The sequence below is a fragment of the Spea bombifrons genome, chromosome 4 (assembly GCF_027358695.1).
Source record: "Spea bombifrons isolate aSpeBom1 chromosome 4, aSpeBom1.2.pri, whole genome shotgun sequence".
In the NCBI taxonomy this organism is placed as follows: domain Eukaryota; kingdom Metazoa; phylum Chordata; class Amphibia; order Anura; family Pelobatidae; genus Spea; species Spea bombifrons.
The window spans coordinates 38,890,866-38,917,940 of NC_071090.1; the positions used below are offsets into that span (position 1 = coordinate 38,890,866).

The 27,075-nt window shown below is 46.5% G+C and overlaps 49 non-coding genes across 49 annotated transcripts; all 49 read right to left on the reverse strand.

Annotated features, from left to right (window-relative positions):
• Window positions 1–36: 36 nt before the first annotated feature.
• Window positions 37–118, reverse strand: TRNAL-AAG (transfer RNA leucine (anticodon AAG)). Its single transcript has one exon. It is a non-coding gene; the product is annotated as a tRNA-Leu (tRNA).
• Window positions 119–559: 441 nt separating this feature from the next.
• On the reverse strand, window positions 560–641 carry TRNAL-UAG (transfer RNA leucine (anticodon UAG)). The gene has a single exon. It is a non-coding gene; the product is annotated as a tRNA-Leu (tRNA).
• A 480-nt stretch (window positions 642–1,121) lies between these two features.
• TRNAL-AAG (transfer RNA leucine (anticodon AAG)) lies at window positions 1,122–1,203 on the reverse strand. Its single transcript has one exon. It is a non-coding gene; the product is annotated as a tRNA-Leu (tRNA).
• Window positions 1,204–1,644: 441 nt separating this feature from the next.
• TRNAL-UAG (transfer RNA leucine (anticodon UAG)) lies at window positions 1,645–1,726 on the reverse strand. Its single transcript has one exon. It is a non-coding gene; the product is annotated as a tRNA-Leu (tRNA).
• A 480-nt stretch (window positions 1,727–2,206) lies between these two features.
• Window positions 2,207–2,288, reverse strand: TRNAL-AAG (transfer RNA leucine (anticodon AAG)). The gene has a single exon. It is a non-coding gene; the product is annotated as a tRNA-Leu (tRNA).
• Window positions 2,289–2,729: 441 nt separating this feature from the next.
• On the reverse strand, window positions 2,730–2,811 carry TRNAL-UAG (transfer RNA leucine (anticodon UAG)). The gene has a single exon. It is a non-coding gene; the product is annotated as a tRNA-Leu (tRNA).
• A 480-nt stretch (window positions 2,812–3,291) lies between these two features.
• Window positions 3,292–3,373, reverse strand: TRNAL-AAG (transfer RNA leucine (anticodon AAG)). Its single transcript has one exon. It is a non-coding gene; the product is annotated as a tRNA-Leu (tRNA).
• A 441-nt stretch (window positions 3,374–3,814) lies between these two features.
• TRNAL-UAG (transfer RNA leucine (anticodon UAG)) lies at window positions 3,815–3,896 on the reverse strand. Its single transcript has one exon. It is a non-coding gene; the product is annotated as a tRNA-Leu (tRNA).
• Window positions 3,897–4,376: 480 nt separating this feature from the next.
• Window positions 4,377–4,458, reverse strand: TRNAL-AAG (transfer RNA leucine (anticodon AAG)). The gene has a single exon. It is a non-coding gene; the product is annotated as a tRNA-Leu (tRNA).
• Window positions 4,459–4,897: 439 nt separating this feature from the next.
• Window positions 4,898–4,979, reverse strand: TRNAL-UAG (transfer RNA leucine (anticodon UAG)). The gene has a single exon. It is a non-coding gene; the product is annotated as a tRNA-Leu (tRNA).
• Window positions 4,980–5,459: 480 nt separating this feature from the next.
• On the reverse strand, window positions 5,460–5,541 carry TRNAL-AAG (transfer RNA leucine (anticodon AAG)). Its single transcript has one exon. It is a non-coding gene; the product is annotated as a tRNA-Leu (tRNA).
• A 441-nt stretch (window positions 5,542–5,982) lies between these two features.
• TRNAL-UAG (transfer RNA leucine (anticodon UAG)) lies at window positions 5,983–6,064 on the reverse strand. The gene has a single exon. It is a non-coding gene; the product is annotated as a tRNA-Leu (tRNA).
• A 480-nt stretch (window positions 6,065–6,544) lies between these two features.
• Window positions 6,545–6,626, reverse strand: TRNAL-AAG (transfer RNA leucine (anticodon AAG)). The gene has a single exon. It is a non-coding gene; the product is annotated as a tRNA-Leu (tRNA).
• Window positions 6,627–7,067: 441 nt separating this feature from the next.
• On the reverse strand, window positions 7,068–7,149 carry TRNAL-UAG (transfer RNA leucine (anticodon UAG)). The gene has a single exon. It is a non-coding gene; the product is annotated as a tRNA-Leu (tRNA).
• A 480-nt stretch (window positions 7,150–7,629) lies between these two features.
• TRNAL-AAG (transfer RNA leucine (anticodon AAG)) lies at window positions 7,630–7,711 on the reverse strand. Its single transcript has one exon. It is a non-coding gene; the product is annotated as a tRNA-Leu (tRNA).
• Window positions 7,712–8,152: 441 nt separating this feature from the next.
• Window positions 8,153–8,234, reverse strand: TRNAL-UAG (transfer RNA leucine (anticodon UAG)). Its single transcript has one exon. It is a non-coding gene; the product is annotated as a tRNA-Leu (tRNA).
• Window positions 8,235–8,714: 480 nt separating this feature from the next.
• TRNAL-AAG (transfer RNA leucine (anticodon AAG)) lies at window positions 8,715–8,796 on the reverse strand. Its single transcript has one exon. It is a non-coding gene; the product is annotated as a tRNA-Leu (tRNA).
• Window positions 8,797–9,237: 441 nt separating this feature from the next.
• On the reverse strand, window positions 9,238–9,319 carry TRNAL-UAG (transfer RNA leucine (anticodon UAG)). Its single transcript has one exon. It is a non-coding gene; the product is annotated as a tRNA-Leu (tRNA).
• A 480-nt stretch (window positions 9,320–9,799) lies between these two features.
• Window positions 9,800–9,881, reverse strand: TRNAL-AAG (transfer RNA leucine (anticodon AAG)). Its single transcript has one exon. It is a non-coding gene; the product is annotated as a tRNA-Leu (tRNA).
• Window positions 9,882–10,322: 441 nt separating this feature from the next.
• Window positions 10,323–10,404, reverse strand: TRNAL-UAG (transfer RNA leucine (anticodon UAG)). Its single transcript has one exon. It is a non-coding gene; the product is annotated as a tRNA-Leu (tRNA).
• Window positions 10,405–10,884: 480 nt separating this feature from the next.
• Window positions 10,885–10,966, reverse strand: TRNAL-AAG (transfer RNA leucine (anticodon AAG)). Its single transcript has one exon. It is a non-coding gene; the product is annotated as a tRNA-Leu (tRNA).
• A 1,003-nt stretch (window positions 10,967–11,969) lies between these two features.
• Window positions 11,970–12,051, reverse strand: TRNAL-AAG (transfer RNA leucine (anticodon AAG)). Its single transcript has one exon. It is a non-coding gene; the product is annotated as a tRNA-Leu (tRNA).
• Window positions 12,052–12,492: 441 nt separating this feature from the next.
• TRNAL-UAG (transfer RNA leucine (anticodon UAG)) lies at window positions 12,493–12,574 on the reverse strand. Its single transcript has one exon. It is a non-coding gene; the product is annotated as a tRNA-Leu (tRNA).
• Window positions 12,575–13,054: 480 nt separating this feature from the next.
• Window positions 13,055–13,136, reverse strand: TRNAL-AAG (transfer RNA leucine (anticodon AAG)). Its single transcript has one exon. It is a non-coding gene; the product is annotated as a tRNA-Leu (tRNA).
• Window positions 13,137–13,577: 441 nt separating this feature from the next.
• TRNAL-UAG (transfer RNA leucine (anticodon UAG)) lies at window positions 13,578–13,659 on the reverse strand. The gene has a single exon. It is a non-coding gene; the product is annotated as a tRNA-Leu (tRNA).
• A 480-nt stretch (window positions 13,660–14,139) lies between these two features.
• TRNAL-AAG (transfer RNA leucine (anticodon AAG)) lies at window positions 14,140–14,221 on the reverse strand. Its single transcript has one exon. It is a non-coding gene; the product is annotated as a tRNA-Leu (tRNA).
• A 441-nt stretch (window positions 14,222–14,662) lies between these two features.
• TRNAL-UAG (transfer RNA leucine (anticodon UAG)) lies at window positions 14,663–14,744 on the reverse strand. Its single transcript has one exon. It is a non-coding gene; the product is annotated as a tRNA-Leu (tRNA).
• Window positions 14,745–15,224: 480 nt separating this feature from the next.
• TRNAL-AAG (transfer RNA leucine (anticodon AAG)) lies at window positions 15,225–15,306 on the reverse strand. The gene has a single exon. It is a non-coding gene; the product is annotated as a tRNA-Leu (tRNA).
• A 441-nt stretch (window positions 15,307–15,747) lies between these two features.
• TRNAL-UAG (transfer RNA leucine (anticodon UAG)) lies at window positions 15,748–15,829 on the reverse strand. Its single transcript has one exon. It is a non-coding gene; the product is annotated as a tRNA-Leu (tRNA).
• A 480-nt stretch (window positions 15,830–16,309) lies between these two features.
• Window positions 16,310–16,391, reverse strand: TRNAL-AAG (transfer RNA leucine (anticodon AAG)). The gene has a single exon. It is a non-coding gene; the product is annotated as a tRNA-Leu (tRNA).
• Window positions 16,392–16,830: 439 nt separating this feature from the next.
• Window positions 16,831–16,912, reverse strand: TRNAL-UAG (transfer RNA leucine (anticodon UAG)). The gene has a single exon. It is a non-coding gene; the product is annotated as a tRNA-Leu (tRNA).
• A 480-nt stretch (window positions 16,913–17,392) lies between these two features.
• On the reverse strand, window positions 17,393–17,474 carry TRNAL-AAG (transfer RNA leucine (anticodon AAG)). The gene has a single exon. It is a non-coding gene; the product is annotated as a tRNA-Leu (tRNA).
• Window positions 17,475–17,915: 441 nt separating this feature from the next.
• Window positions 17,916–17,997, reverse strand: TRNAL-UAG (transfer RNA leucine (anticodon UAG)). Its single transcript has one exon. It is a non-coding gene; the product is annotated as a tRNA-Leu (tRNA).
• Window positions 17,998–18,477: 480 nt separating this feature from the next.
• Window positions 18,478–18,559, reverse strand: TRNAL-AAG (transfer RNA leucine (anticodon AAG)). Its single transcript has one exon. It is a non-coding gene; the product is annotated as a tRNA-Leu (tRNA).
• A 441-nt stretch (window positions 18,560–19,000) lies between these two features.
• TRNAL-UAG (transfer RNA leucine (anticodon UAG)) lies at window positions 19,001–19,082 on the reverse strand. Its single transcript has one exon. It is a non-coding gene; the product is annotated as a tRNA-Leu (tRNA).
• A 480-nt stretch (window positions 19,083–19,562) lies between these two features.
• TRNAL-AAG (transfer RNA leucine (anticodon AAG)) lies at window positions 19,563–19,644 on the reverse strand. The gene has a single exon. It is a non-coding gene; the product is annotated as a tRNA-Leu (tRNA).
• Window positions 19,645–20,085: 441 nt separating this feature from the next.
• On the reverse strand, window positions 20,086–20,167 carry TRNAL-UAG (transfer RNA leucine (anticodon UAG)). The gene has a single exon. It is a non-coding gene; the product is annotated as a tRNA-Leu (tRNA).
• A 480-nt stretch (window positions 20,168–20,647) lies between these two features.
• Window positions 20,648–20,729, reverse strand: TRNAL-AAG (transfer RNA leucine (anticodon AAG)). The gene has a single exon. It is a non-coding gene; the product is annotated as a tRNA-Leu (tRNA).
• A 441-nt stretch (window positions 20,730–21,170) lies between these two features.
• TRNAL-UAG (transfer RNA leucine (anticodon UAG)) lies at window positions 21,171–21,252 on the reverse strand. Its single transcript has one exon. It is a non-coding gene; the product is annotated as a tRNA-Leu (tRNA).
• A 476-nt stretch (window positions 21,253–21,728) lies between these two features.
• TRNAL-AAG (transfer RNA leucine (anticodon AAG)) lies at window positions 21,729–21,810 on the reverse strand. Its single transcript has one exon. It is a non-coding gene; the product is annotated as a tRNA-Leu (tRNA).
• Window positions 21,811–22,251: 441 nt separating this feature from the next.
• TRNAL-UAG (transfer RNA leucine (anticodon UAG)) lies at window positions 22,252–22,333 on the reverse strand. The gene has a single exon. It is a non-coding gene; the product is annotated as a tRNA-Leu (tRNA).
• Window positions 22,334–22,813: 480 nt separating this feature from the next.
• On the reverse strand, window positions 22,814–22,895 carry TRNAL-AAG (transfer RNA leucine (anticodon AAG)). The gene has a single exon. It is a non-coding gene; the product is annotated as a tRNA-Leu (tRNA).
• A 441-nt stretch (window positions 22,896–23,336) lies between these two features.
• On the reverse strand, window positions 23,337–23,418 carry TRNAL-UAG (transfer RNA leucine (anticodon UAG)). Its single transcript has one exon. It is a non-coding gene; the product is annotated as a tRNA-Leu (tRNA).
• Window positions 23,419–23,898: 480 nt separating this feature from the next.
• TRNAL-AAG (transfer RNA leucine (anticodon AAG)) lies at window positions 23,899–23,980 on the reverse strand. The gene has a single exon. It is a non-coding gene; the product is annotated as a tRNA-Leu (tRNA).
• Window positions 23,981–24,421: 441 nt separating this feature from the next.
• TRNAL-UAG (transfer RNA leucine (anticodon UAG)) lies at window positions 24,422–24,503 on the reverse strand. The gene has a single exon. It is a non-coding gene; the product is annotated as a tRNA-Leu (tRNA).
• Window positions 24,504–24,983: 480 nt separating this feature from the next.
• On the reverse strand, window positions 24,984–25,065 carry TRNAL-AAG (transfer RNA leucine (anticodon AAG)). The gene has a single exon. It is a non-coding gene; the product is annotated as a tRNA-Leu (tRNA).
• Window positions 25,066–25,804: 739 nt separating this feature from the next.
• TRNAL-UAG (transfer RNA leucine (anticodon UAG)) lies at window positions 25,805–25,886 on the reverse strand. The gene has a single exon. It is a non-coding gene; the product is annotated as a tRNA-Leu (tRNA).
• A 480-nt stretch (window positions 25,887–26,366) lies between these two features.
• TRNAL-AAG (transfer RNA leucine (anticodon AAG)) lies at window positions 26,367–26,448 on the reverse strand. Its single transcript has one exon. It is a non-coding gene; the product is annotated as a tRNA-Leu (tRNA).
• Window positions 26,449–26,889: 441 nt separating this feature from the next.
• On the reverse strand, window positions 26,890–26,971 carry TRNAL-UAG (transfer RNA leucine (anticodon UAG)). The gene has a single exon. It is a non-coding gene; the product is annotated as a tRNA-Leu (tRNA).
• Window positions 26,972–27,075: the final 104 nt, after the last annotated feature.

A 27,075-nucleotide genomic window follows, 5' to 3' on the forward strand; every position in this document is an offset into this window, starting at 1 on the left:
ATTTCGGGAACAAATGACAAACAGAGGGAAAAAGCATGGCAGCGGTGGGATTTGAACCCACGCCTCCGAAGAGACTGGAGCCTTAATCCAGCGCCTTAGACCGCTCGGCCACGCTACCAAGTCATGCTGTTTCTGCGCCACTCTCCAAGGGTGATTACTCACTAAAGGAAGCGTTTCAGGTTCGAGTCCCTCACTTCACTATTCATAATGAAGAGTCAACAGTTGCCGGTTTCTCCAGCGGGAAGGGCAGAGCTGGCCCTGCGTAATGCAAGATTGAATGGGTGAGGGGACTTTGAAGAAATAACACTGATTCCACTAGGCATTATACCGGGCCAACCAAGCTCTTCCTGCAGCAGAAGCTGACTGGGGTTAGAGCTTGGTAATATAGAATTACTTCAAGTAGGCTTAAAGTATCTTTCTGCAACACTTTAGGAGATTAGAGACTTGCTAAGGGTCTTGTTTCCCAGGACGACAGAATACCAATTGAACACTAGTTTTTAACAAAGAGCAAATGAACAAAAAAGCCTTCCTAAGCACACTGGTCTACTTTAACAAAACATGGCAGCGGTGGGATTTGAACCCACGCCTCAAATGAGAATGGAGCCTAAATCCAGCGCCTTAGACCGCTCGGGCACGCTACCCAAGCTGGGTGCTGTGCTTCCGATATCTCCCACAGTCACACAAGCAGAGCCCAGATGGTGCCAAAGTGTGAACAAGATTAAAAACACCACACTGAAAAGGATGGCTTTTGCTATCAAATGCTTGATTTGCCAAAGTTGTTTAATTTGACCATGCAGGCCCTTAGCTCTCGCGATTTGCCCTGCCTGACCAGCAGGTGCTGCCGATAGCTCAAAGGTTTAATATCTAAACATTAGGTGCCGGGGGTTCTGAGTTTGAATCCTTTGGCAGTCAAACGGCGTAAGTCATTCGAAACCGTCAATTAACCTTTTTATGTTTTCGGAGGTCTTATGTGTCTTTCTTACCGTTGTTTATATGACTAATTTAATCCTTGTGTTGCTTTTCCACGTGTGGCCTTCAGGGGCATATGGTTAGTTTGCGGGAAGGAATCTTGTGTTGCTGAGTGCATTTCGGGAACAAATGACAAACAGAGGGAAAAAGCATGGCAGCAGTGGGATTTGAACCCACTCCTCCGAAGAGACTGGAGCCTTAATCCAGCACCTTAGACCGCTCGGCCACGCTACCAAGTCATGCCGTTTCTGCACCACTCTCCAAGGGGGATTACTCACTAAAGGAAGCGTTTCAGGTTCGAGTCCCTCACTTCACTATTCATAATGAAGAGTCAACAGTTGCCGGTTTCTCCAGCAGGAAGGGCAGAGCTGGCCCTGTGTAATGCAAGATTGAATGGGTGAGGGGACTTTGAAGAAATAACACTGATTCCACTAGGCATTATACCGGGCCAACCAAGCTCTTCCTGCAGCAGAAGCTGACTGGGGTTAGAGCTTGGTAATATAGAATTACTTCAAGTAGGCTTAAAGTATCTTTCTGCAACACTTTAGGAGATTAGAGACTTGCTAAGGGTCTTGTTTCCCAGGACGACAGAATACCAATTGAACACTAGTTTTTAACAAAGAGCAAATGAACAAAAAAGCCTTCCTAAGCACACTGGTCTACTTTAACAAAACATGGCAGCGGTGGGATTTGAACCCACGCCTCAAATGAGACTGGAGCCTAAATCCAGCGCCTTAGACCGCTCGGCCACGCTACCCAAGCTGGGTGCTGTGCTTCCGATATCTCCCACAGTCACACAAGCAGAGCCCAGATGGTGCCAAAGTGTGAACAAGATTAAAAACACCACACTGAAAAGGATGGCTTTTGCTATCAAATGCTTGATTTGCCAAAGTTGTTTAATTTGACCATGCAGGCCCTTAGCTCCCGCGATTTGCCCTGCCTGACCAGCAGGTGCTGCCGATAGCTCAAAGGTTAAATATCTAAGCATTAGGTGCCGGGGGTTCTGAGTTTGAATCCTTTGGCAGTCAAAAGGCGTAAGTCATTCGAAACTGTCAATTAACCTTTTTATGTTTTTGGAGGTCTTGTGTGTCTTTCTTACCGTTGTTTATATGACTAAATCAATCCTTGTGTTGCTTTTCCACGTGTGGCCTTCAGGGGCATATGGTTAGTTTGCGGGAAGGAATCTTGTGTTGCTGAGTGCATTTCGGGAACAAATGACAAACAGAGGGAAAAAGCATGGCAGCGGTGGGATTTGAACCCACGCCTCCGAAGAGACTGGAGCCTTAATCCAGCGCCTTAGACCGCTCGGCCACGCTACCAAGTCATGCTGTTTTTGCACCACTCTCCAAGGGGGATTACTCACTAAAGGAAGCGTTTCAGGTTCGAGTCCCTCACTTCACTATTCATAATGAAGAGTCAACAGTTGCCGGTTTCTCCAGCAGGAAGGGCAGAGCTGGCCCTGTGTAATGCAAGATTGAATGGGTGAGGGGACTTTGAAGAAATAACACTGATTCCACTAGGCATTATACCGGGCCAACCAAGCTCTTCCTGCAGCAGAAGCTGACTGGGGTTAGAGCTTGGTAATATAGAATTACTTCAAGTAGGCTTAAAGTATCTTTCTGCAACACTTTAGGAGATTAGAGACTTGCTAAGGGTCTTGTTTCCCAGGACGACAGAATACCAATTGAACACTAGTTTTTAACAAAGAGCAAATGAACAAAAAAGCCTTCCTAAGCACACTGGTCTACTTTAACAAAACATGGCAGCGGTGGGATTTGAACCCACGCCTCAAATGAGACTGGAGCCTAAATCCAGCGCCTTAGACCGCTCGGCCACGCTACCCAAGTTGGGTGCTGTGCTTCCGATATCTCCCACAGTCACACAAGCAGAGCCCAGATGGTGCCAAAGTGTGAACAAGATTAAAAACACCACACTGAAAAGGATGGCTTTTGCTATCAAATGCTTGATTTGCCAAAGTTGTTTAATTTGACCATGCAGGCCCTTAGCTCCCGCGATTTGCCCTGCCTGACCAGCAGGTGCTGCCGATAGCTCAAAGGTTAAATATCTAAGCATTAGGTGCCGGGGGTTCTGAGTTTGAATCCTTTGGCAGTCAAAAGGCGTAAGTCATTCGAAACTGTCAATTAACCTTTTTATGTTTTTGGAGGTCTTGTGTGTCTTTCTTACCGTTGTTTATATGACTAAATCAATCCTTGTGTTGCTTTTCCACGTGTGGCCTTCAGGGGCATATGGTTAGTTTGCGGGAAGGAATCTTGTGTTGCTGAGTGCATTTCGGGAACAAATGACAAACAGAGGGAAAAAGCATGGCAGCGGTGGGATTTGAACCCACGCCTCCGAAGAGACTGGAGCCTTAATCCAGCGCCTTAGACCGCTCGGCCACGCTACCGAGTCAAGCCGTTTCTGCACAACTCTCCAAGGGGGATTACTCACTAAAGGAAGCGTTTCAGGTTCGAGTCCCTCACTTCACTATTCATAATGAAGAGTCAACAGTTGCCGGTTTCTCCAGCAGGAAGGGCAGAGCTGGCCCTGTGTAATGCAAGATTGAATGGGTGAGGGGACTTTGAAGAAATAACACTGATTCCACTAGGCATTATACCGGGCCAACCAAGCTCTTCCTGCAGCAGAAGCTGACTGGGGTTAGAGCTTGGTAATATAGAATTACTTCAAGTAGGCTTAAAGTATCTTTCTGCAACACTTTAGGAGATTAGAGACTTGCTAAGGGTCTTGTTTCCCAGGACGACAGAATACCAATTGAACACTAGTTTTTAACAAAGAGCAAATGAACAAAAAAGCCTTCCTAAGCACACTGGTCTACTTTAACAAAACTTGGCAGCGGTGGGATTTGAACCCACGCCTCAAATGAGACTGGAGCCTAAATCCAGCGCCTTAGACCGCTCGGCCACGCTACCTAAGCTGGGTGCTGTTCTTCCGATATCTCCCACAGTCACACAAGCAGAGCCCAGATGGTGCCAAAGTGTGAACAAGATTAAAAACACCACACTGAAAAGGATGGCTTTTGCTATCAAATGCTTGATTTGCCAAAGTTGTTTAATTTGACCATGCAGGCCCTTAGCTCCCGCGATTTGCCCTGCCTGACCAGCAGGTGCTGCCGATAGCTCAAAGGTTAAATATCTAAGCATTAGGTGCCGGGGGTTCTGAGTTTGAATCCTTTGGCAGTCAAAAGGCGTAAGTCATTCGAAACTGTCAATTAACCTTTTTATGTTTTTGGAGGTCTTGTGTGTCTTTCTTACCGTTGTTTATATGACTAAATCAATCCTTGTGTTGCTTTTCCACGTGTGGCCTTCAGGGGCATATGGTTAGTTTGCGGGAAGGAATCTTGTGTTGCTGAGTGCATTTCGGGAACAAATGACAAACAGAGGGAAAAAGCATGGCAGCGGTGGGATTTGAACCCACGCCTCCGAAGAGACTGGAGCCTTAATCCAGCGCCTTAGACCGCTCGGCCACGCTACCGAGTCAAGCCGTTTCTGCACAACTCTCCAAGGGGGATTACTCACTAAAGGAAGCGTTTCAGGTTCGAGTCCCTCACTTCACTATTCATAATGAAGAGTCAACAGTTGCCGGTTTCTCCAGCAGGAAGGGCAGAGCTGGCCCTGTGTAATGCAAGATTGAATGGGTGAGGGGACTTTGAAGAAATAACAGATTCCACTAGGCATTATACCGGGCCAACCAAGCTCTTCCTGCAGCAGAAGCTGACTGGGGTTAGAGCTTGGTAATATAGAATTACTTCAAGTAGGCTTAAAGTATCTTTCTGCAACACTTTAGGAGATTAGGGACTTGCTAAGGGTCTTGTTTCCCAGGACGACAGAATACCAATTGAACACTAGTTTTTAACAAAGAGCAAATGAACAAACAAACCTTCCTAAGCACACTGGTCTACTTTAACAAAACATGGCAGTGGTGGGATTTGAACCCACGCCTCAAATGAGACTGGAGCCTAAATCCAGCGCCTTAGACTGCTCGGCCACGCTCCCCTAGCTGGGTGCTGTGCTTCCGATATCTCCCACAGTCACACAAGCAGAGCCCAGATGGTGCCAAAGTGTGAACAAGATTAAAAACACCACACTGAAAAGGATGGCTTTTGCTATCAAATGCTTGATTTGCCAAAGTTGTTTAATTTGACCATGCAGGCCCTTAGCTCCCGCGATTTGCCCTGCCTGACCAGCAGGTGCTGCCGATAGCTCAAAGGTTTAATATCTAAGCATTAGGTGCCGGGGGTTCTGAGTTTGAATCCTTTGGCAGTCAAACGGCGTAAGTCATTCGAAACTGTCAATTAACCTTTTTATGTTTTTGGAGGTCTTGTGTGTCTTTCTTACTGTTGTTTATATGACTAAATCAATCCTTGTGTTGCTTTTCCACGTGTGGCCTTCAGGGGCATATGGTTAGTTTGCGGGAAGGAATCTTGTGTTGCTGAGTGCATTTCGGGAACAAATGACAAACAGAGGGAAAAAGCAAGGCAGCGGTGGGATTTGAACCCACGCCTCCGAAGAGACTGGAGCCTTAATCCAGCGCCTTAGACCGCTCGGCCACGCTACCAAGTCATGCTGTTTTTGCACCACTCTCCAAGGGGGATTACTCACTAAAGGAAGCGTTTCAGGTTCGAGTCCCTCACTTCACTATTCATAATGAAGAGTCAACAGTTGCCGGTTTCTCCAGCAGGAAGGGCAGAGCTGGCCCTGTGTAATGCAAGATTGAATGGGTGAGGGGACTTTGAAGAAATAACACTGATTCCACTAGGCATTATACCGGGCCAACCAAGCTCTTCCTGCAGCAGAAGCTGACTGGGGTTAGAGCTTGGTAATATAGAATTACTTCAAGTAGGCTTAAAGTATCTTTCTGCAACACTTTAGGAGATTAGAGACTTGCTAAGGGTCTTGTTTCCCAGGACGACAGAATACCAATTGAACACTAGTTTTTAACAAAGAGCAAATGAACAAAAAAGCCTTCCTCAGCACACTGGTCTACTTTAACAAAACATGGCAGCGGTGGGATTTGAACCCACGCCTCAAATGAGACTGGAGCCTAAATCTAGCGCCTTAGACCGCTCGGCCACGCTACCCAAGCTGGGTGCTGTGCTTCCGCTATCTCCCACAGTCACACAAGCAGAGCCCAGATGGTGCCAAAGTGTGAACAAGATTAAAAACACCACACTGAAAAGGATGGCTTTTGCTATCAAATGCTTGATTTGCCAAAGTTGTTTAATTTGACCATGCAGGCCCTTAGCTCCCGCGATTTGCCCTGCCTGACCAGCAGGTGCTGCCGATAGCTCAAAGGTTTAATATCTAAACATTAGGTGCCGGGGGTTCTGAGTTTGAATCCTTTGGCAGTCAAACGGCGTAAGTCATTCGAAACCGTCAATTAACCTTTTTATGTTTTCGGAGGTCTTGTGTGTCTTTCTTACCGTTGTTTATATGACTAATTTAATCCTTGTGTTGCTTTTCCACGTGTGGCCTTCAGGGGCATATGGTTAGTTTGCGGGAAGGAATCTTGTGTTGCTGAGTGCATTTCGGGAACAAATGACAAACAGAGGGAAAAAGCATGGCAGCAGTGGGATTTGAACCCACTCCTCCAAAGAGACTGGAGCCTTAATCCAGCGCCTTAGACCGCTCGGCCACGCTACCAAGTCATGCCGTTTCTGCACCACTCTCCAAGGGGGATTACTCACTAAAGGAAGCGTTTCAGGTTCGAGTCCCTCACTTCACTATTCATAATGAAGAGTCAACAGTTGCCGGTTTCTCCAGCAGGAAGGGCAGAGCTGGCCCTGTGTAATGCAAGATTGAATGGGTGAGGGGACTTTGAAGAAATAACACTGATTCCACTAGGCATTATACCGGGCCAACCAAGCTCTTCCTGCAGCAGAAGCTGACTGGGGTTAGAGCTTGGTAATATAGAATTACTTCAAGTAGGCTTAAAGTATCTTTCTGCAACACTTTAGGAGATTAGAGACTTGCTAAGGGTCTTGTTTCCCAGGACGACAGAATACCAATTGAACACTAGTTTTTAACAAAGAGCAAATGAACAAAAAAGCCTTCCTAAGCACACTGGTCTACTTTAACAAAACATGGCAGCGGTGGGATTTGAACCCACGCCTCAAATGAGACTGGAGCCTAAATCTAGCGCCTTAGACCGCTCGGCCACGCTACCCAAGCTGGGTGCTGTGCTTCCGATATCTCCCACAGTCACACAAGCAGAGCCCAGATGGTGCCAAAGTGTGAACAAGATTAAAAACACCACACTGAAAAGGATGGCTTTTGCTATCAAATGCTTGATTTGCCAAAGTTGTTTAATTTGACCATGCAGGCCCTTAGCTCCCGCGATTTGCCCTGCCTGACCAGCAGGTGCTGCCGATAGCTCAAAGGTTTAATATCTAAACATTAAGTGCCGGGGGTTCTGAGTTTGAATCCTTTGGCAGTCAAACGGCGTAAGTCATTCGAAACCGTCAATTAACCTTTTTATGTTTTCGGAGGTCTTGTGTGTCTTTCTTACCGTTGTTTATATGACTAAATTAATCCTTGTGTTGCTTTTCCACGTGTGGCCTTCAGGGGCATATGGTTAGTTTGCGGGAAGGAATCTTGTGTTGCTGAGTGCATTTCGGGAACAAATGACAAACAGAGGGAAAAAGCATGGCAGCGGTGGGATTTGAACCCACGCCTCCAAAGAGACTGGAGCCTTAATCCAGCGCCTTAGACCGCTCGGCCACGCTACCAAGTCATGCTGTCTCTGCACCACTCTCCAAGGGGGATTACTCACTAAAGGAAGCGTTTCAGGTTCGAGTCCCTCACTTCACTATTCATAATGAAGAGTCAACAGTTGCCGGTTTCTCCAGCAGGAAGGGCAGAGCTGGCCCTGTGTAATGCAAGATTGAATGGGTGAGGGGACTTTGAAGAAATAACACTGATTCCACTAGGCATTATACCGGGCCAACCAAGCTCTTCCTGCAGCAGAAGCTGACTGGGGTTAGAGCTTGGTAACATAGAATTACTTCAAGTAGGCTTAAAGTATCTTTCTGCAACACTTTAGGAGATTAGAGACTTGCTAAGGGTCTTGTTTCCCAGGACGACAGAATACCAATTGAACACTAGTTTTTAACAAAGAGCAAATGAACAAAAAAGCCTTCCTAAGCACACTGGTCTACTTTAACAAAACATGGCAGCGGTGGGATTTGAACCCACGCCTCAAATGAGACTGGAGCCTAAATCCAGCGCCTTAGACCGCTCGGCCACGCTACCCAAGCTGGGTGCTGTGCTTCCGATATCTCCCACAGTCACACAAGCAGAGCCCAGATGGTGCCAAAGTGTGAACAAGATTAAAAACACCACACTGAAAAGGATGGCTTTTGCTATCAAATGCTTGATTTGCCAAAGTTGTTTAATTTGACCATGCAGGCCCTTAGCTCCCGCGATTTGCCCTGCCTGACCAGCAGGTGCTGCCGATAGCTCAAAGGTTTAATATCTAAGCATTAGGTGCCGGGGGTTCTGAGTTTGAATCCTTTGGCAGTCAAACGGCGTAAGTCATTCGAAACTGTCAATTAAACTTTTTATGTTTTTGGAGGTCTTGTGTGTCTTTCTTACTGTTGTTTATATGACTAAATCAATCCTTGTGTTGCTTTTCCACGTGTGGCCTTCAGGGGCATATGGTTAGTTTGCGGGAAGGAATCTTGTGTTGCTGAGTGCATTTCGGGAACAAATGACAAACAGAGGGAAAAAACATGGCAGCGGTGGGATTTGAACCCACGCCTCCGAAGAGACTGAAGCCTTAATCCAGCGCCTTAGACCGCTCGGCCACGCTACCAAGTCATGCTGCTTCTGCGCCACTCTCCAAGGGTGATTACTCACTAAAGGAAGCGTTTCAGGTTCGAGTCCCTCACTTCACTATTCATAATGAAGAGTCAACAGTTGCCGGTTTCTCCAGCGGGAAGGGCAGAGCTGGCCCTGTGTAATGCAAGATTGAATGGGTGAGGGGACTTTGAAGAAATAACACTGATTCCACTAGGCATTATACCGGGCCAACCAAGCTCTTCCTGCAGCAGAAGCTGACTGGGGTTAGAGCTTGGTAATATAGAATTACTTCAAGTAGGCTTAAAGTATCTTTCTGCAACACTTTAGGAGATTAGAGACTTGCTAAGGGTCTTGTTTCCCAGGACGACTGAATACCAATTGAACACTAGTTTTTAACAAAGAGCAAATGAACAAACAAGCCTTCCTAAGCACACTGGTCTACTTTAACAAAACATGACAGCGGTGGGATTTGAACCCATGCCTCAAATGAGACTGGAACCTAAAGCCAGCGCCTTAGACCGCTCGGCCACGCTACCCAAGATGGGTGCTGTGCTTCCGATATCTCCCACAGTCACACAAGCAGAGCCCAGATGGTGCCAAAGTGTGAACAAGATTAAAAACACCACACTGAAAAGGATGGCTTTTGCTATCAAATGCTTGATTTGCCAAAGTTGTTTAATTTGACCATGCAGGCCCTTAGCTCCCGCGATTTGCCCTGCCTGACCAGCAGGTGCTGCCGATAGCTCAAAGGTTTAATATCTAAGCATTAGGTGCCGGGGGTTCTGAGTTTGAATCCTTTGGCAGTCAAACGGCGTAAGTCATTCGAAACTGTCAATTAACCTTTTTATGTTTTTGGAGGTCTTGTGTGTCTTTCTTACTGTTGTTTATATGACTAAATCAATCCTTGTGTTGCTTTTCCACGTGTGGCCTTCAGGGGCATATGGTTAGTTTGCGGGAAGGAATCTTGTGTTGCTGAGTGCATTTCGGGAACAAATGACAAACAGAGAGAAAAAGCATGGCAGCGGTGGGATTTGAACCCACGCCTCCGAAGAGACTGGAGCCTTAATCCAGCGCCTTAGAACACTCGGCCACGCTACCAAGTCATGCTGTTTCTGCACCACTCTCCAAGTGGGATTACTCACTAAAGGAAGCGTTTCAGGTTCGAGTCCCTCACTTCACTATTCATAATGAAGAGTCAACAGTTGCCGGTTTCTCCAGCAGGAAGGGCAGAGCTGGCCCTGTGTAATGCAAGATTGAATGGGTGAGGGGACTTTGAAGAAATAACACTGATTCCACTAGGCATTATACCGGGCCAACCAAGCTCTTCCTGCAGCAGAAGCTGACTGGGGTTAGAGCTTGGTAATATAGAATTACTTCAAGTAGGCTTAAAGTATCTTTCTGCAACACTTTAGGAGATTAGAGACTTGCTAAGGGTCTTGTTTCCCAGGACGACAGAATACCAATTGAACACTAGTTTTTAACAAAGAGCAAATGAACAAAAAAGCCTTCCTAAGCACACTGGTCTACTTTAACAAAACATGGCAGCGGTGGGATTTGAACCCACGCCTCAAATGAGACTGGAGCCTAAATCCAGCGCCTTAGACCGCTCGGCCACGCTACCCAAGCTGGGTGCTGTGCTTCCGATATCTCCCACAGTCACACAAGCAGAGCCCAGATGGTGCCAAAGTGTGAACAAGATTAAAAACACCACACTGAAAAGGATGGCTTTTGCTATCAAATGCTTGATTTGCCAAAGTTGTTTAATTTGACCATGCAGGCCCTTAGCTCACGCGATTTGCCCTGCCTGACCAGCAGGTGCTGCCGATAGCTCAAAGGTTTAATATCTAAACATTAGGTGCCGGGGGTTCTGAGTTTGAATCCTTTGGCAGTCAAACGGCGTAAGTCATTCGAAACCGTCAATTAACCTTTTTATGTTTTAGGAGGTCTTGTGTGTCTTTCTTACCGTTGTTTATATGACTAATTTAATCCTTGTGTTGCTTTTCCACGTGTGGCCTTCAGGGGCATATGGTTAGTTTGCGGGAAGGAATCTTGTGTTGCTGAGTGCATTTCGGGAACAAATGACAAACAGAGGGAAAAAGCATGGCAGCAGTGGGATTTGAACCCACTCCTCCAAAGAGACTGGAGCCTTAATCCAGCGCCTTAGACCGCTCGGCCACGCTACCAAGTCATGCCGTTTCTGCACCACTCTCCAAGGGGGATTACTCACTAAAGGAAGCGTTTCAGGTTCGAGTCCCTCACTTCACTATTCATAATGAAGAGTCAACAGTTGCCGGTTTCTCCAGCAGGAAGGGCAGAGCTGGCCCTGTGTAATGCAAGATTGAATGGGTGAGGGGACTTTGAAGAAATAACACTGATTCCACTAGGCACTATACCGGGCCAACCAAGCTCTTCCTGCAGCAGAAGCTGACTGGGGTTAGAGCTTGGTAATATAGAATTACTTCAAGTAGGCTTAAAGTATCTTTCTGCAACACTTTAGGAGATTAGAGACTTGCTAAGGGTCTTGTTTCCCAGGACGACAGAATACCAATTGAACACTAGTTTTTAACAAAGAGCAAATGAACAAACAAACCTTCCTAAGCACACTGGTCTACTTTAACAAAACATGGCAGTGGTGTGATTTGAACCCATGCCTCAAATGAGACTGGAGCCTAAATCCAGCGCCTTAGACCGCTCGGCCACGCTACCCAAGCAGGGTGCTGTGCTTCCGATATCTCCCACAGTCACACAAGCAGAGCCCAGATGGTGCCAAAGTGTGAACAAGATTAAAAACACCACACTGAAAAGGATGGCTTTTGCTATCAAATGCTTGATTTGCCAAAGTTGTTTAATTTGACCATGCAGGCCCTTAGCTCCCGCGATTTGCCCTGCCTGACCAGCAGGTGCTGCCAATAGCTCAAAGGTTTAATATCTAAGCATTAGGTGCCGGGGGTTCTGAGTTTGAATCCTTTGGCAGTCAAACGGCGTAAGTCATTCGAAACTGTCAATTAACCTTTTTATGTTTTTGGAGGTCTTGTGTGTCTTTCTTACTGTTGTTTATATGACTAAATCAATCCTTGTGTTGCTTTTCCACGTGTGGCCTTCAGGGGCATATGGTTAGTTTGCGGGAAGGAATCTTGTGTTGCTGAGTGCATTTCGGGAACAAATGACAAACAGAGGGAAAAAGCATGGCAGCGGTGGGATTTGAACCCACGCCTCCGAAAAGACTGGAGCCTTAATCCAGCGCCTTAGACCGCTCGGCCACGCTACCAAGTCATGCTGTTTTTGCACCACTCTCCAAGGGGGATTACTCACTAAAGGAAGCGTTTCAGGTTCGAGTCCCTCACTTCACTATTCATAATGAAGAGTCAACAGTTGCCGGTTTCTCCAGCAGGAAGGGCAGAGCTGGCCCTGTGTAATGCAAGATTGAATGGGTGAGGGGACTTTGAAGAAATAACACTGATTCCACTAGGCATTATACCGGGCCAACCAAGCTCTTCCTGCAGCAGAAGCTGACTGGGGTTAGAGCTTGGTAATATAGAATTACTTCAAGTAGGCTTAAAGTATCTTTCTGCAACACTTTAGGAGATTAGAGACTTGCTAAGGGTCTTGTTTCCCAGGACGACAGAATACCAATTGAACACTAGTTTTTAACAAAGAGCAAATGAACAAAAAAGCCTTCCTAAGCACACTGGTCTACTTTAACAAAACATGGCAGCGGTGGGATTTGAACCCACGCCTCAAATGAGACTGGAGCCTAAATCCAGCGCCTTAGACCGCTCGGCCACGCTACCCAAGCTGGGTGCTGTGCTTCCGATATCTCCCACAGTCACGCAAGCAGAGCCCAGATGGTGCCAAAGTGTGAACAAGATTAAAAACACCACACTGAAAAGGATGGCTTTTGCTATAAAATGCTTGATTTGCCAAAGTTGTTTAATTTGACCATGCAGGCCCTTAGCTCCCGCGATTTGCCCTGCCTGACCAGCAGGTGCTGCCGATAGCTCAAAGGTTTAATATCTAAGCATTAGGTGCCGGGGGTTCTGAGTTTGAATCCTTTGGCAGTCAAACGGCGTAAGTCATTCGAAACTGTCAATTAAACTTTTTATGTTTTTGGAGGTCTTGTGTGTCTTTCTTACTGTTGTTTATATGACTAAATCAATCCTTGTGTTGCTTTTCCACGTGTGGCCTTCAGGGGCATATGGTTAGTTTGCGGGAAGGAATCTTGTGTTGCTGAGTGCATTTCGGGAACAAATGACAAACAGAGGGAAAAAGCATGGCAGCGGTGGGATTTGAACCCACACCTCCGAAGAGACTGGAGCCTTAATCCAGCGCCTTAGACCGCTCGGCCACGCTACCAAGTCATGCTGCTTCTGGGCCACTCTCCAAGGGTGATTACTCACTAAAGGAAGCGTTTCAGGTTCGAGTCCCTCACTTCACTATTCATAATGAAGAGTCAACAGTTGCCGGTTTCTCCAGCGGGAAGGGCAGAGCTGGCCCTGTGTAATGCAAGATTGAATGGGTGAGGGGACTTTGAAGAAATAACACTGATTCCACTAGGCATTATACCGGGCCAACCAAGCTCTTCCTGCAGCAGAAGCTGACTGGGGTTAGAGCTTGGTAATATAGAATTACTTCAAGTAGGCTTAAAGTATCTTTCTGCAACACTTTAGGAGATTAGAGACTTGCTAAGGGTCTTGTTTCCCAGGACGACTGAATACCAATTGAACACTAGTTTTTAACAAAGAGCAAATGAACAAACAAGCCTTCCTAAGCACACTGGTCTACTTTAACAAAACATGACAGCGGTGGGATTTGAACCCATGCCTCAAATGAGACTGGAACCTAAAGCCAGCGCCTTAGACCGCTCGGCCACGCTACCCAAGATGGGTGCTGTGCTTCCGATATCTCCCACAGTCACACAAGCAGAGCCCAGATGGTGCCAAAGTGTGAACAAGATTAAAAACACCACACTGAAAAGGATGGCTTTTGCTATCAAATGCTTGATTTGCCAAAGTTGTTTAATTTGACCATGCAGGCCCTTAGCTCCCGCGATTTGCCCTGCCTGACCAGCAGGTGCTGCCGATAGCTCAAAGGTTTAATATCTAAGCATTAGGTGCCGGGGGTTCTGAGTTTGAATCCTTTGGCAGTCAAACGGCGTAAGTCATTCGAAACTGTCAATTAACCTTTTTATGTTTTTGGAGGTCTTGTGTGTCTTTCTTACTGTTGTTTATATGACTAAATCAATCCTTGTGTTGCTTTTCCACGTGTGGCCTTCAGGGGCATATGGTTAGTTTGCGGGAAGGAATCTTGTGTTGCTGAGTGCATTTCGGGAACAAATGACAAACAGAGGGAAAAAGCATGGCAGCGGTGGGATTTGAACCCACGCCTCCGAAGAGACTGGAGCCTTAATCCAGCGCCTTAGAACGCTCGGCCACGCTACCAAGTCATGCTGTTTTTGCACCACTCTCCAAGTGGGATTACTCACTAAAGGAAGCGTTTCAGGTTCGAGTCCCTCACTTCACTATTCATAATGAAGAGTCAACAGTTGCCGGTTTCTCCAGCAGGAAGGGCAGAGCTGGCCCTGTGTAATGCAAGATTGAATGGGTGAGGGGACTTTGAAGAAATAACACTGATTCCACTAGGCATTATACCGGGCCAACCAAGCTCTTCCTGCAGCAGAAGCTGACTGGGGTTAGAGCTTGGTAATATAGAATTACTTCAAGTAGGCTTAAAGTATCTTTCTGCAACACTTTAGGAGATTAGAGACTTGCTAAGGGTCTTGTTTCCCAGGACGACAGAATACCAATTGAACACTAGTTTTTAACAAAGAGCAAATGAACAAAAAAGCCTTCCTAAGCACACTGGTCTACTTTAACAAAACATGGCAGCGGTGGGATTTGAACCCACGCCTCAAATGAGACTGGAGCCTAAATCCAGTGCCTTAGACCGCTCGGCCACGCTACCCAAGCTAGGTGTTGTGCTTCCGATATCTCCCACAGTCACACAAGCAGAGCCCAGATGGTGCCAAAGTGTGAACAAGATTAAAAACACCACACTGAAAAGGATGGCTTTTGCTATCAAATGCTTGATTTGCCAAAGTTGTTTAATTTGACCATGCAGGCCCTTAGCTCCCGCGATTTGCCCTGCCTGACCAGCAGGTGCTGCCGATAGCTCAAAGGTTTAATATCTAAACATTAGGTGCCGGGGGTTCTGAGTTTGAATCCTTTGGCAGTCAAACGGCGTAAGTCATTCGAAACCGTCAATTAACCTTTTTATGTTTTCGGAGGTCTTGTGTGTCTTTCTTACCGTTGTTTATATGACTAATTTAATCCTTGTGTTGCTTTTCCACGTGTGGCCTTCAGGGGCATATGGTTAGTTTGCGGGAAGGAATCTTGTGTTGCTGAGTGCATTTCGGGAACAAATGACAAACAGAGGGAAAAAGCATGGCAGCAGTGGGATTTGAACCCACTCCTCCGAAGAGACTGGAGCCTTAATCCAGCGCCTTAGACCGCTCGGCCACGCTACCAAGTCATGCCGTTTCTGCACCACTCTCCAAGGGGGATTACTCACTAAAGGAAGCGTTTCAGGTTCGAGTCCCTCACTTCACTATTCATAATGAAGAGTCAACAGTTGCCGGTTTCTCCAGCAGGAAGGGCAGAGCTGGCCCTGTGTAATGCAAGATTGAATGGGTGAGGGGACTTTGAAGAAATAACACTGATTCCACTAGGCATTATACCGGGCCAACCAAGCTCTTCCTGCAGCAGAAGCTGACTGGGGTTAGAGCTTGGTAATATAGAATTACTTCAAGTAGGCTTAAAGTATCTTTCTGCAACACTTTAGGAGATTAGAGACTTGCTAAGGGTCTTGTTTCCCAGGACGACAGAATACCAATTGAACACTAGTTTTTAACAAAGAGCAAATGAACAAAAAAGCCTTCCTAAGCACACTGGTCTACTTTAACAAAACATGGCAGCGGTGGGATTTGAACCCACGCCTCAAATGAGACTGGAGCCTAAATCCAGCGCCTTAGACCGCTCGGCCACGCTACCCAAGCTGGGTGCTGTGCTTCCGATATCTCCCACAGTCACACAAGCAGAGCCCAGATGGTGCCAAAGTGTGAACAAGATTAAAAACACCACACTGAAAAGGATGGCTTTTGCTATCAAATGCTTGATTTGCCAAAGTTGTTTAATTTGACCATGCAGGCCCTTAGCTCCCGCGATTTGCCCTGCCTGACCAGCAGGTGCTGCCGATAGCTCAAAGGTTAAATATCTAAGCATTAGGTGCCGGGGGTTCTGAGTTTGAATCATTTGGCAGTCAAAAGGCGTAAGTCATTCGAAACTGTCAATTAACCTTTTTATGTTTTTGGAGGTCTTGTGTGTCTTTCTTACCGTTGTTTATATGACTAAATCAATCCTTGTGTTGCTTTTCCACGTGTGGCCTTCAGGGGCATATGGTTAGTTTGCGGGAAGGAATCTTGTGTTGCTGAGTGCATTTCGGGAACAAATGACAAACAGAGGGAAAAAGCATGGCAGCGGTGGGATTTGAACCCACGCCTCCGAAGAGACTGGAGCCTTAATCCAGCACCTTAGACCGCTCGGCCACGCTACCGAGTCAAGCCGTTTCTGCACAACCCTCCAAGGGGGATTACTCACTAAAGGAAGCGTTTCAGGTTCGAGTCCCTCACTTCACTATTCATAATGAAGAGTCAACAGTTGCCGGTTTCTCCAGCAGGAAGGGCAGAGCTGGCCCTGTGTAATGCAAGATTGAATGGGTGAGGGGACTTTGAAGAAATAACAGATTCCACTAGGCATTATACCGGGCCAACCAAGCTCTTCCTGCAGCAGAAGCTGACTGGGGTTAGAGCTTGGTAATATAGAATTACTTCAAGTAGGCTTAAAGTATCTTTCTGCAACACTTTAGGAGATTAGAGACTTGCTAAGGGTCTTGTTTCCCAGGACGACAGAATACCAATTGAACACTAGTTTTTAACAAAGAGCAAATGAACAAACAAACCTTCCTAAGCACACTGGTCTACTTTAACAAAACATGGCAGTGGTGGGATTTGAACCCACGCCTCAAATGAGACTGGAGCCTAAATCCAGCGCCTTAGACCGCTCGGCCACGCTACCCAAGCTGGGTGCTGTGCTTCCGATATCTCCCACAGTCACACAAGCAGAGCCCAGATGGTGCCAAAGTGTGAACAAGATTAAAAACACCACACTGAAAAGGATGGCTTTTGCTATCAAATGCTTGATTTGCCAAAGTTGTTTAATTTGACCATGCAGGCCCTTAGCTCCCGCGATTTGCCCTGCCTGACCAGCAGGTGCTGCCAATAGCTCAAAGGTTTAATATCTAAGCATTAGGTGCCGGGGGTTCTGAGTTTGAATCCTTTGGCAGTCAAACGGCGTAAGTCATTCGAAACTGTCAATTAACCTTTTTATGTTTTTGGAGGTCTTGTGTGTCTTTCTTACTGTTGTTTATATGACTAAATCAATCCTTGTGTTGCTTTTCCACGTGTGGCCTTCAGGGGCATATGGTTAGTTTGCGGGAAGGAATCTTGTGTTGCTGAGTGCATTTCGGGAACAAATGACAAACAGAGGGAAAAAGCATGGCAGCGGTGGGATTTGAACCCACGCCTCCGAAGAGACTGGAGCCTTAATCCAGCGCCTTAGACCGCTCGGCCACGCTACCAAGTCATGCTGTTTCTGTGCCACTCTCCAAGGGTGATTACTCACTAAAGGAAGCGTTTCAGGTTCGAGTCCCTCACTTCACTATTCATAATGAAGAGTCAACAGTTGCCGGTTTCTCCAGCGGGAAGGGCAGAGCTGGCCCTGTGTAATGCAAGATTGAATGGGTGAGGGGACTTTGAAGAAATAACACTGATTCCACTAGGCATTATACCGGGCCAACCAAGCTCTTCCTGCAGCAGAAGCTGACTGGGGTTAGAGCTTGGTAATATAGAATTACTTCAAGTAGGCTTAAAGTATCTTTCTGCAACACTTTAGGAGATTAGAGACTTGCTAAGGGTCTTGTTTCCCAGGACGACTGAATACCAATTGAACACTAGTTTTTAACAAAGAGCAAATGAACAAACAAGCCTTCCTAAGCACACTGGTCTACTTTAACAAAACATGACAGCGGTGGGATTTGAACCCATGCCTCAAATGAGACTGGAACCTAAAGCCAGCGCCTTAGACCGCTCGGCCACGCTACCCAAGATGGGTGCTGTGCTTCCGATATCTCCCACAGTCACACAAGCAGAGCCCAGATGGTGCCAAAGTGTGAACAAGATTAAAAACACCACACTGAAAAGGATGGCTTTTGCTATCAAATGCTTGATTTGCCAAAGTTGTTTAATTTGACCATGCAGGCCCTTAGCTCCCGCGATTTGCCCTGCCTGACCAGCAGGTGCTGCCGATAGCTCAAAGGTTTAATATCTAAGCATTAGGTGCCGGGGGTTCTGAGTTTGAATCCTTTGGCAGTCAAACGGCGTAAGTCATTCGAAACTGTCAATTAACCTTTTTATGTTTTTGGAGGTCTTGTGTGTCTTTCTTACTGTTGTTTATATGACTAAATCAATCCTTGTGTTGCTTTTCCACGTGTGGCCTTCAGGGGCATATGGTTAGTTTGCGGGAAGGAATCTTGTGTTGCTGAGTGCATTTCGGGAACAAATGACAAACAGAGGGAAAAAGCATGGCAGCGGTGGGATTTGAACCCACGCCTCCGAAGAGACTGGAGCCTTAATCCAGCGCCTTAGAACGCTCGGCCACGCTACCAAGTCATGCTGTTTTTGCACCACTCTCCAAGTGGGATTACTCACTAAAGGAAGCGTTTCAGGTTCGAGTCCCTCACTTCACTATTCATAATGAAGAGTCAACAGTTGCCGGTTTCTCCAGCAGGAAGGGCAGAGCTGGCCCTGTGTAATGCAAGATTGAATGGGTGAGGGGACTTTGAAGAAATAACACTGATTCCACTAGGCATTATACCGGGCCAACCAAGCTCTTCCTGCAGCAGAAGCTGACTGGGGTTAGAGCTTGGTAATATAGAATTACTTCAAGTAGGCTTAAAGTATCTTTCTGCAACACTTTAGGAGATTAGAGACTTGCTAAGGGTCTTGTTTCCCAGGACGACAGAATACCAATTGAACACTAGTTTTTAACAAAGAGCAAATGAACAAAAAAGCCTTCCTAAGCACACTGGTCTACTTTAACAAAACAAGGCAGCGGTGGGATTTGAACCCACGCCTCAAATGAGACTGGAGCCTAAATCCAGCGCCTTAGACCGCTCGGCCACGCTACCCAAGCTGGGTGCTGTGCTTCCGATATCTCCCACAGTCACACAAGCAGAGCCCAGATGGTGCCAAAGTGTGAACAAGATTAAAAACACCACACTGAAAAGGATGGCTTTTGCTATCAAATGCTTGATTTGCCAAAGTTGTTTAATTTGACCATGCAGGCCCTTAGCTCCCGCGATTTGCCCTGCCTGACCAGCAGGTGCTGCCGATAGCTCAAAGGTTAAATATCTAAGCATTAGGTGCCGGGGGTTCTGAGTTTGAATCCTTTGGCAGTCAAAAGGCGTAAGTCATTCGAAACTGTCAATTAACCTTTTTATGTTTTTGGAGGTCTTGTGTGTCTTTCTTACCGTTGTTTATATGACTAAATCAATCCTTGTGTTGCTTTTCCACGTGTGGCCTTCAGGGGCATATGGTTAGTTTGCGGGAAGGAATCTTGTGTTGCTGAGTGCATTTCTGGAACAAATGACAAACAGAGGAAAAAAGCATGGCAGCAGTGGGATTTGAACCCACGCCTCCGAAGAGACTGGAGCCTTAATCCTGCGCCTTAGACCACTCGGCCACGCTACCGAGTCAAGCCGTTTCTGCACAACTCTCCAAGGGGGATTACTCACTAAAGGAAGCGTTTCAGGTTCGAGTCCCTCACTTCACTATTCATAATGAAGAGTCAACAGTTGCCGGTTTCTCCAGCAGGAAGGGCAGAGCTGGCCCTGTGTAATGCAAGATTGAATGGGTGAGGGGACTTTGAAGAAATAACACTGATTCCACTAGGCATTATACCGGGCCAACCAAGCTCTTCCTGCAGCAGAAGCTGACTGGGGTTAGAGCTTGGTAATATAGAATTACTTCAAGTAGGCTTAAAGTATCTTTTTGCAACACTTTAGGAGATTAGAGACTTGCTAAGGGTCTTGTTTCCCAGGACGACAGAATACCAATTGAACACTAGTTTTTAACAAAGAGCAAATGAACAAAAAAGACTTCCTAAGCACACTGGTCTACTTTAACAAAACATGGCAGCGGTGGGATTTGACCCCACGCCTCAAATGAGACTGGAGCCTAAATCTAGCGCCTTAGACCGCTCGGCCACGCTACCCAAGCTAGGTGCTGTGCTTCCGATATCTCCCACAGTCACACAAGCAGAGCCCAGATGGTGCCAAAGTGTGAACAAGATTAAAAACACCACACTGAAAAGGATGGCTTTTGCTATCAAATGCTTGATTTGCCAAAGTTGTTTAATTTGACCATGCAGGCCCTTAGCTCCCGCGATTTGCCCTGCCTGACCAGCAGGTGCTGCCGATAGCTCAAAGGTTTAATATCTAAACATTAAGTGCCGGGGGTTCTGAGTTTGAATCCTTTGGCAGTCAAACGGCGTAAGTCATTCGAAACCGTCAATTAACCTTTTTATGTTTTCGGAGGTCTTGTGTGTCTTTCTTACCGTTGTTTATATGACTAAATTAATCCTTGTGTTGCTTTTCCACGTGTGGCCTTCAGGGGCATATGGTTAGTTTGCGGGAAGGAATCTTGTGTTGCTGAGTGCATTTCGGGAACAAATGACAAACAGAGGGAAAAAGCATGGCAGCGGTGGGATTTGAACCCACGCCTCCAAAGAGACTGGAGCCTTAATCCAGCGCCTTAGACCGCTCGGCCACGCTACCAAGTCATGCTGTCTCTGCACCACTCTCCAAGGGGGATTACTCACTAAAGGAAGCGTTTCAGGTTCGAGTCCCTCACTTCACTATTCATAATGAAGAGTCAACAGTTGCCGGTTTCTCCAGCAGGAAGGGCAGAGCTGGCCCTGTGTAATGCAAGATTGAATGGGTGAGGGGACTTTGAAGAAATAACACTGATTCCACTAGGCATTATACCGGGCCAACCAAGCTCTTCCTGCAGCAGAAGCTGACTGGGGTTAGAGCTTGGTAACATAGAATTACTTCAAGTAGGCTTAAAGTATCTTTCTGCAACACTTTAGGAGATTAGAGACTTGCTAAGGGTCTTGTTTCCCAGGACGACAGAATACCAATTGAACACTAGTTTTTAACAAAGAGCAAATGAACAAAAAAGCCTTCCTAAGCACACTGGTCTACTTTAACAAAACATGGCAGCGGTGGGATTTGAACCCACGCCTCAAATGAGACTGGAGCCTAAATCCAGCGCCTTAGACCGCTCGGCCACGCTACCCAAGCTGGGTGCTGTGCTTCTGATATCTCCCACAGTCACACAAGCAGAGCCCAGATGGTGCCAAAGTGTGAACAAGATTAAAAACACCACACTGAAAAGGATGGCTTTTGCTATCAAATGCTTGATTTGCCAAAGTTGTTTAATTTGACCATGCAGGCCCTTAGCTCCCGCGATTTGCCCTGCCTGACCAGCAGGTGCTGCCGATAGCTCAAAGGTTTAATATCTAAGCATTAGGTGCCGGGGGTTCTGAGTTTGAATCCTTTGGCAGTCAAACGGCGTAAGTCATTCGAAACTGTCAATTAAACTTTTTATGTTTTTGGAGGTCTTGTGTGTCTTTCTTACTGTTGTTTATATGACTAAATCAATCCTTGTGTTGCTTTTCCACGTGTGGCCTTCAGGGGCGGTTAGTTTGCGGGAAGGAATCTTGTGTTGCTGAGTGCATTTCGGGAACAAATGACAAACAGAGGGAAAAAGCATGGCAGCGGTGGGATTTGAACCCACACCTCCGAAGAGACTGGAGCCTTAATCCAGCGCCTTAGAACGCTCGGCCACGCTACCAAGTCATGCTGTTTTTGCACCACTCTCCAAGTGGGATTACTCACTAAAGGAAGCGTTTCAGGTTCGAGTCCCTCACTTCACTATTCATAATGAAGAGTCAACAGTTGCCGGTTTCTCCAGCAGGAAGGGCAGAGCTGGCCCTGTGTAATGCAAGATTGAATGGGTGAGGGGACTTTGAAGAAATAACACTGATTCCACTAGGCATTATACCGGGCCAACCAAGCTCTTCCTGCAGCAGAAGCTGACTGGGGTTAGAGCTTGGTAATATAGAATTACTTCAAGTAGGCTTAAAGTATCTTTCTGCAACACTTTAGGAGATTAGAGACTTGCTAAGGGTCTTGTTTCCCAGGACGACAGAATACCAATTGAACACTAGTTTTTAACAAAGAGCAAATGAACAAAAAAGCCTTCCTAAGCACACTGGTCTACTTTAACAAAACATGGCAGCGGTGGGATTTGAACCCACGCCTCAAATGAGACTGGAGCCTAAATCCAGCGCCTTAGACCGCTCGGCCACGCTACCCAAGCTGGGTGCTGTGCTTCCGATATCTCCCACAGTCACACAAGCAGAGCCCAGATGGTGCCAAAGTGTGAACAAGATTAAAAACACCACACTGAAAAGGATGGCTTTTGCTATCAAATGCTTGATTTGCCAAAGTTGTTTAATTTGACCATGCAGGCCCTTAGCTCCCGCGATTTGCCCTGCCTGACCAGCAGGTGCTGCCGATAGCTCAAAGGTTTAATATCTAAACATTAGGTGCCGGGGGTTCTGAGTTTGAATCCTTTGGCAGTCAAACGGCGTAAGTCATTCGAAACCGTCAATTAACCTTTTTATGTTTTCGGAGGTCTTGTGTGTCTTTCTTACCTTTGTTTATATGACTAATTTAATCCTTGTGTTGCTTTTCCACGTGTGGCCTTCAGGGGCATATGGTTAGTTTGCGGGAAGGAATCTTGTGTTGCTGAGTGCATTTCGGGAACAAATGACAAACAGAGGGAAAAAGCATGGCAGCAGTGGGATTTGAACCCACGCCTCCGAAGAGACTGGAGCCTTAATCCAGCGCCTTAGACCGCTCGGCCACGCTACCAAGTCATGCCGTTTCTGCACCACTCTCCAAGGGGGATTACTCACTAAAGGAAGCGTTTCAGGTTCGAGTCCCTCACTTCACTATTCATAATGAAGAGTCAACAGTTGCCGGTTTCTCCAGCAGGAAGGGCAGAGCTGGCCCTGTGTAATGCAAGATTGAATGGGTGAGGGGACTTTGAAGAAATAACACTGATTCCACTAGGCATTATACCGGGCCAACCAAGCTCTTCCTGCAGCAGAAGCTGACTGGGGTTAGAGCTTGGTAATATAGAATTACTTCAAGTAGGCTTAAAGTATCTTTCTGCAACACTTTAGGAGATTAGAGACTTGCTAAGGGTCTTGTTTCCCAGGACGACAGAATACCAATTGAACACTAGTTTTTAACAAAGAGCAAATGAACAAAAAAGCCTTCCTAAGCACACTGGTCTACTTTAACAAAACATGGCAGCGGTGGGATTTGAACCCACGCCTCAAATGAGACTGGAGCCTAAATCCAGCGCCTTAGACCGCTCGGCCACGCTACCCAAGCTGGGTGCTGTGCTTCCGATATCTCCCACAGTCACACAAGCAGAGCCCAGATGGTGCCAAAGTGTGAACAAGATTAAAAACACCACACTGAAAAGGATGGCTTTTGCTATCAAATGCTTGATTTGCCAAAGTTGTTTAATTTGACCATGCAGGCCCTTAGCTCCCGCGATTTGCCCTGCCTGACCAGCAGGTGCTGCCGATAGCTCAAAGGTTTAATATCTAAACATTAGGTGCCGGGGGTTCTGAGTTTGAATCCTTTGGCAGTCAAACGGCGTAAGTCATTCGAAACCGTCAATTAACCTTTTTATGTTTTCGGAGGTCTTGTGTGTCTTTCTTACCTTTGTTTATATGACTAATTTAATCCTTGTGTTGCTTTTCCACGTGTGGCCTTCAGGGGCATATGGTTAGTTTGCGGGAAGGAATCTTGTGTTGCTGAGTGCATTTCGGGAACAAATGACAAACAGAGGGAAAAAGCATGGCAGCAGTGGGATTTGAACCCACGCCTCCGAAGAGACTGGAGCCTTAATCCAGCGCCTTAGACCGCTCGGCCATGCTACCAAGTCATGCCGTTTCTGCACCACTCTCCAAGGGGGATTACTCACTAAAGGAAGCGTTTCAGGTTCGAGTCCCTCACTTCACTATTCATAATGAAGAGTCAACAGTTGCCGGTTTCTCCAGCAGGAAGGGCAGAGCTGGCCCTGTGTAATGCAAGATTGAATGGGTGAGGGGACTTTGAAGAAATAACACTGATTCCACTAGGCATTATACCGGGCCAACCAAGCTCTTCCTGCAGCAGAAGCTGACTGGGGTTAGAGCTTGGTAATATAGAATTACTTCAAGTAGGCTTAAAGTATCTTTCTGCAACACTTTAGGAGATTAGAGACTTGCTAAGGGTCTTGTTTCCCAGGACGACAGAATACCAATTGAACACTAGTTTTTAACAAAGAGCAAATGAACAAAAAAGCCTTCCTCAGCACACTGGTCTACTTTAACAAAACATGGCAGCGGTGGGATTTGAACCCACGCCTCAAATGAGACTGAAGCCTAAATCTAGCGCCTTAGACCGCTCGGCCACGCTACCCAAGCTGGGTGCTGTGCTTCCGATATCTCCCACAGTCACACAAGCAGAGCCCAGATGGTGCCAAAGTGTGAACAAGATTAAAAACACCACACTGAAAAGGATGGCTTTTGCTATCAAATGCTTGATTTGCCAAAGTTGTTTAATTTGACCATGCAGGCCCTTAGCTCCCGCGATTTGCCCTGCCTGACCAGCAGGTGCTGCCGATAGCTCAAAGGTTAAATATCTAAGCATTAGGTGCCGGGGGTTCTGAGTTTGAATCCTTTGGCAGTCAAAAGGCGTAAGTCATTCGAAACTGTCAATTAACCTTTTTATGTTTTTGGAGGTCTTGTGTGTCTTTCTTACCGTTGTTTATATGACTAAATCAATCCTTGTGTTGCTTTTCCACGTGTGGCCTTCAGGGGCATATGGTTAGTTTGCGGGAAGGAATCTTGTGTTGCTGAGTGCATTTCGGGAACAAATGACAAACAGAGGGAAAAAGCATGGCAGCGGTGGGATTTGAACCCACGCCTCCGAAGAGACTGGAGCCTTAATCCTGCGCCTTAGACCGCTCGGCCACGCTACCGAGTCAAGCCGTTTCTGCACAACTCTCCAAGGGGGATTACTCACTAAAGGAAGCGTTTCAGGTTCGAGTCCCTCACTTCACTATTCATAATGAAGAGTCAACAGTTGCCGGTTTCTCCAGCAGGAAGGGCAGAGCTGGCCCTGTGTAATGCAAGATTGAATGGGTGAGGGGACTTTGAAGAAATAACAGATTCCACTAGGCATTATACCGGGCCAACCAAGCTCTTCCTGCAGCAGAAGCTGACTGGGGTTAGAGCTTGGTAATATAGAATTACTTCAAGTAGGCTTAAAGTATCTTTCTGCAACACTTTAGGAGATTAGAGACTTGCTAAGGGTCTTGTTTCCCAGGACGACAGAATACCAATTGAACACTAGTTTTTAACAAAGAGCAAATGAACAAACAAACCTTCCTAAGCACACTGGTCTACTTTAACAAAACATGGCAGTGGTGGGATTTGAACCCACGCCTCAAATGAGACTGATAACACTGATTCCACTAGGCATTATACCGGGCCAACCAAGCTCTTCCTGCAGCAGAAGCTGACTGGGGTTAGAGCTTGGTAATATAGAATTACTTCAAGTAGGCTTAAAGTATCTTTCTGCAACACTTTAGGAGATTAGAGACTTGCTAAGGGTCTTGTTTCCCAGGACGACAGAATACCAATTGAACACTAGTTTTTAACAAAGAGCAAATGAACAAAAAAGCCTTCCTAAGCACTCTGGTCTACTTTAACAAAACATGGCAGCGGTGGGATTTGAACCCACGCCTCAAATGAGACTGGAGCCTAAATCTAGCGCCTTAGACCGCTCGGCCACGCTACCCAAGCTGTATGCTGTGCTTCCGATATCTCCCACAGTCACACAAGCAGAGCCCAGATGGTGCCAAATTGTGAACAAGATTAAAAACACCACACTGAAAAGGATGGCTTTTGCTATCAAATGCTTGATTTGCCAAAGTTGTTTAATTTGACCATGCAGGCCCTTAGCTCCCGCGATTTGCCCTGCCTGACCAGCAGGTGCTGCCAATAGCTCAAAGGTTTAATATCTAAGCATTAGGTGCCGGGGGTTCTGAGTTTGAATCCTTTGGCAGTCAAACGGCGTAAGTCATTCGAAACTGTCAATTAACCTTTTTATGTTTTTGGAGGTCTTGTGTGTCTTTCTTACTGTTGTTTATATGACTAAATCAATCCTTGTGTTGCTTTTCCACGTGTGGCCTTCAGGGGCATATGGTTAGTTTGCGGGAAGGAATCTTGTGTTGCTGAGTGCATTTCGGGAACAAATGACAAACAGAGGGAAAAAGCATGGCAGCGGTGGGATTTGAACCCACGCCTCCGAAGAGACTGGAGCCTTAATCCAGCGCCTTAGACCGCTCGGCCACGCTACCAAGTAATGCTGTTTTTGCACCACTCTCCAAGGGGGATTACTCACTAAAGGAAGCGTTTCAGGTTCGAGTCCCTCACTTCACAATTCATAATGAAGAGTCAACAGTTGCCGGTTTCTCCAGCAGGAAGGGCAGAGCTGGCCCTGTGTAATGCAAGATTGAATGGGTGAGGGGACTTTGAAGAAATAACACTGATTCCACTAGGCATTATACCGGGCCAACCAAGCTCTTCCTGCAGCAGAAGCTGACTGGGGTTAGAGCTTGGTAATATAGAATTACTTCAAGTAGGCTTAAAGTATCTTTCTGCAACACTTTAGGAGATTAGAGACTTGCTAAGGGTCTTGTTTCCCAGGACGACAGAATACCAATTGAACACTAGTTTTTAACAAAGAGCAAATGAACAAAAAAGCCTTCCTCAGCACACTGGTCTACTTTAACAAAACATGGCAGCGGTGGGATTTGAACCCACGCCTCAAATGAGACTGAAGCCTAAATCTAGCGCCTTAGACCGCTCGGCCACGCTACCCAAGCTGGGTGCTGTGCTTCCGATATCTCCCACAGTCACACAAGCAGAGCCCAGATGGTGCCAAAGTGTGAACAAGATTAAAAACACCACACTGAAAAGGATGG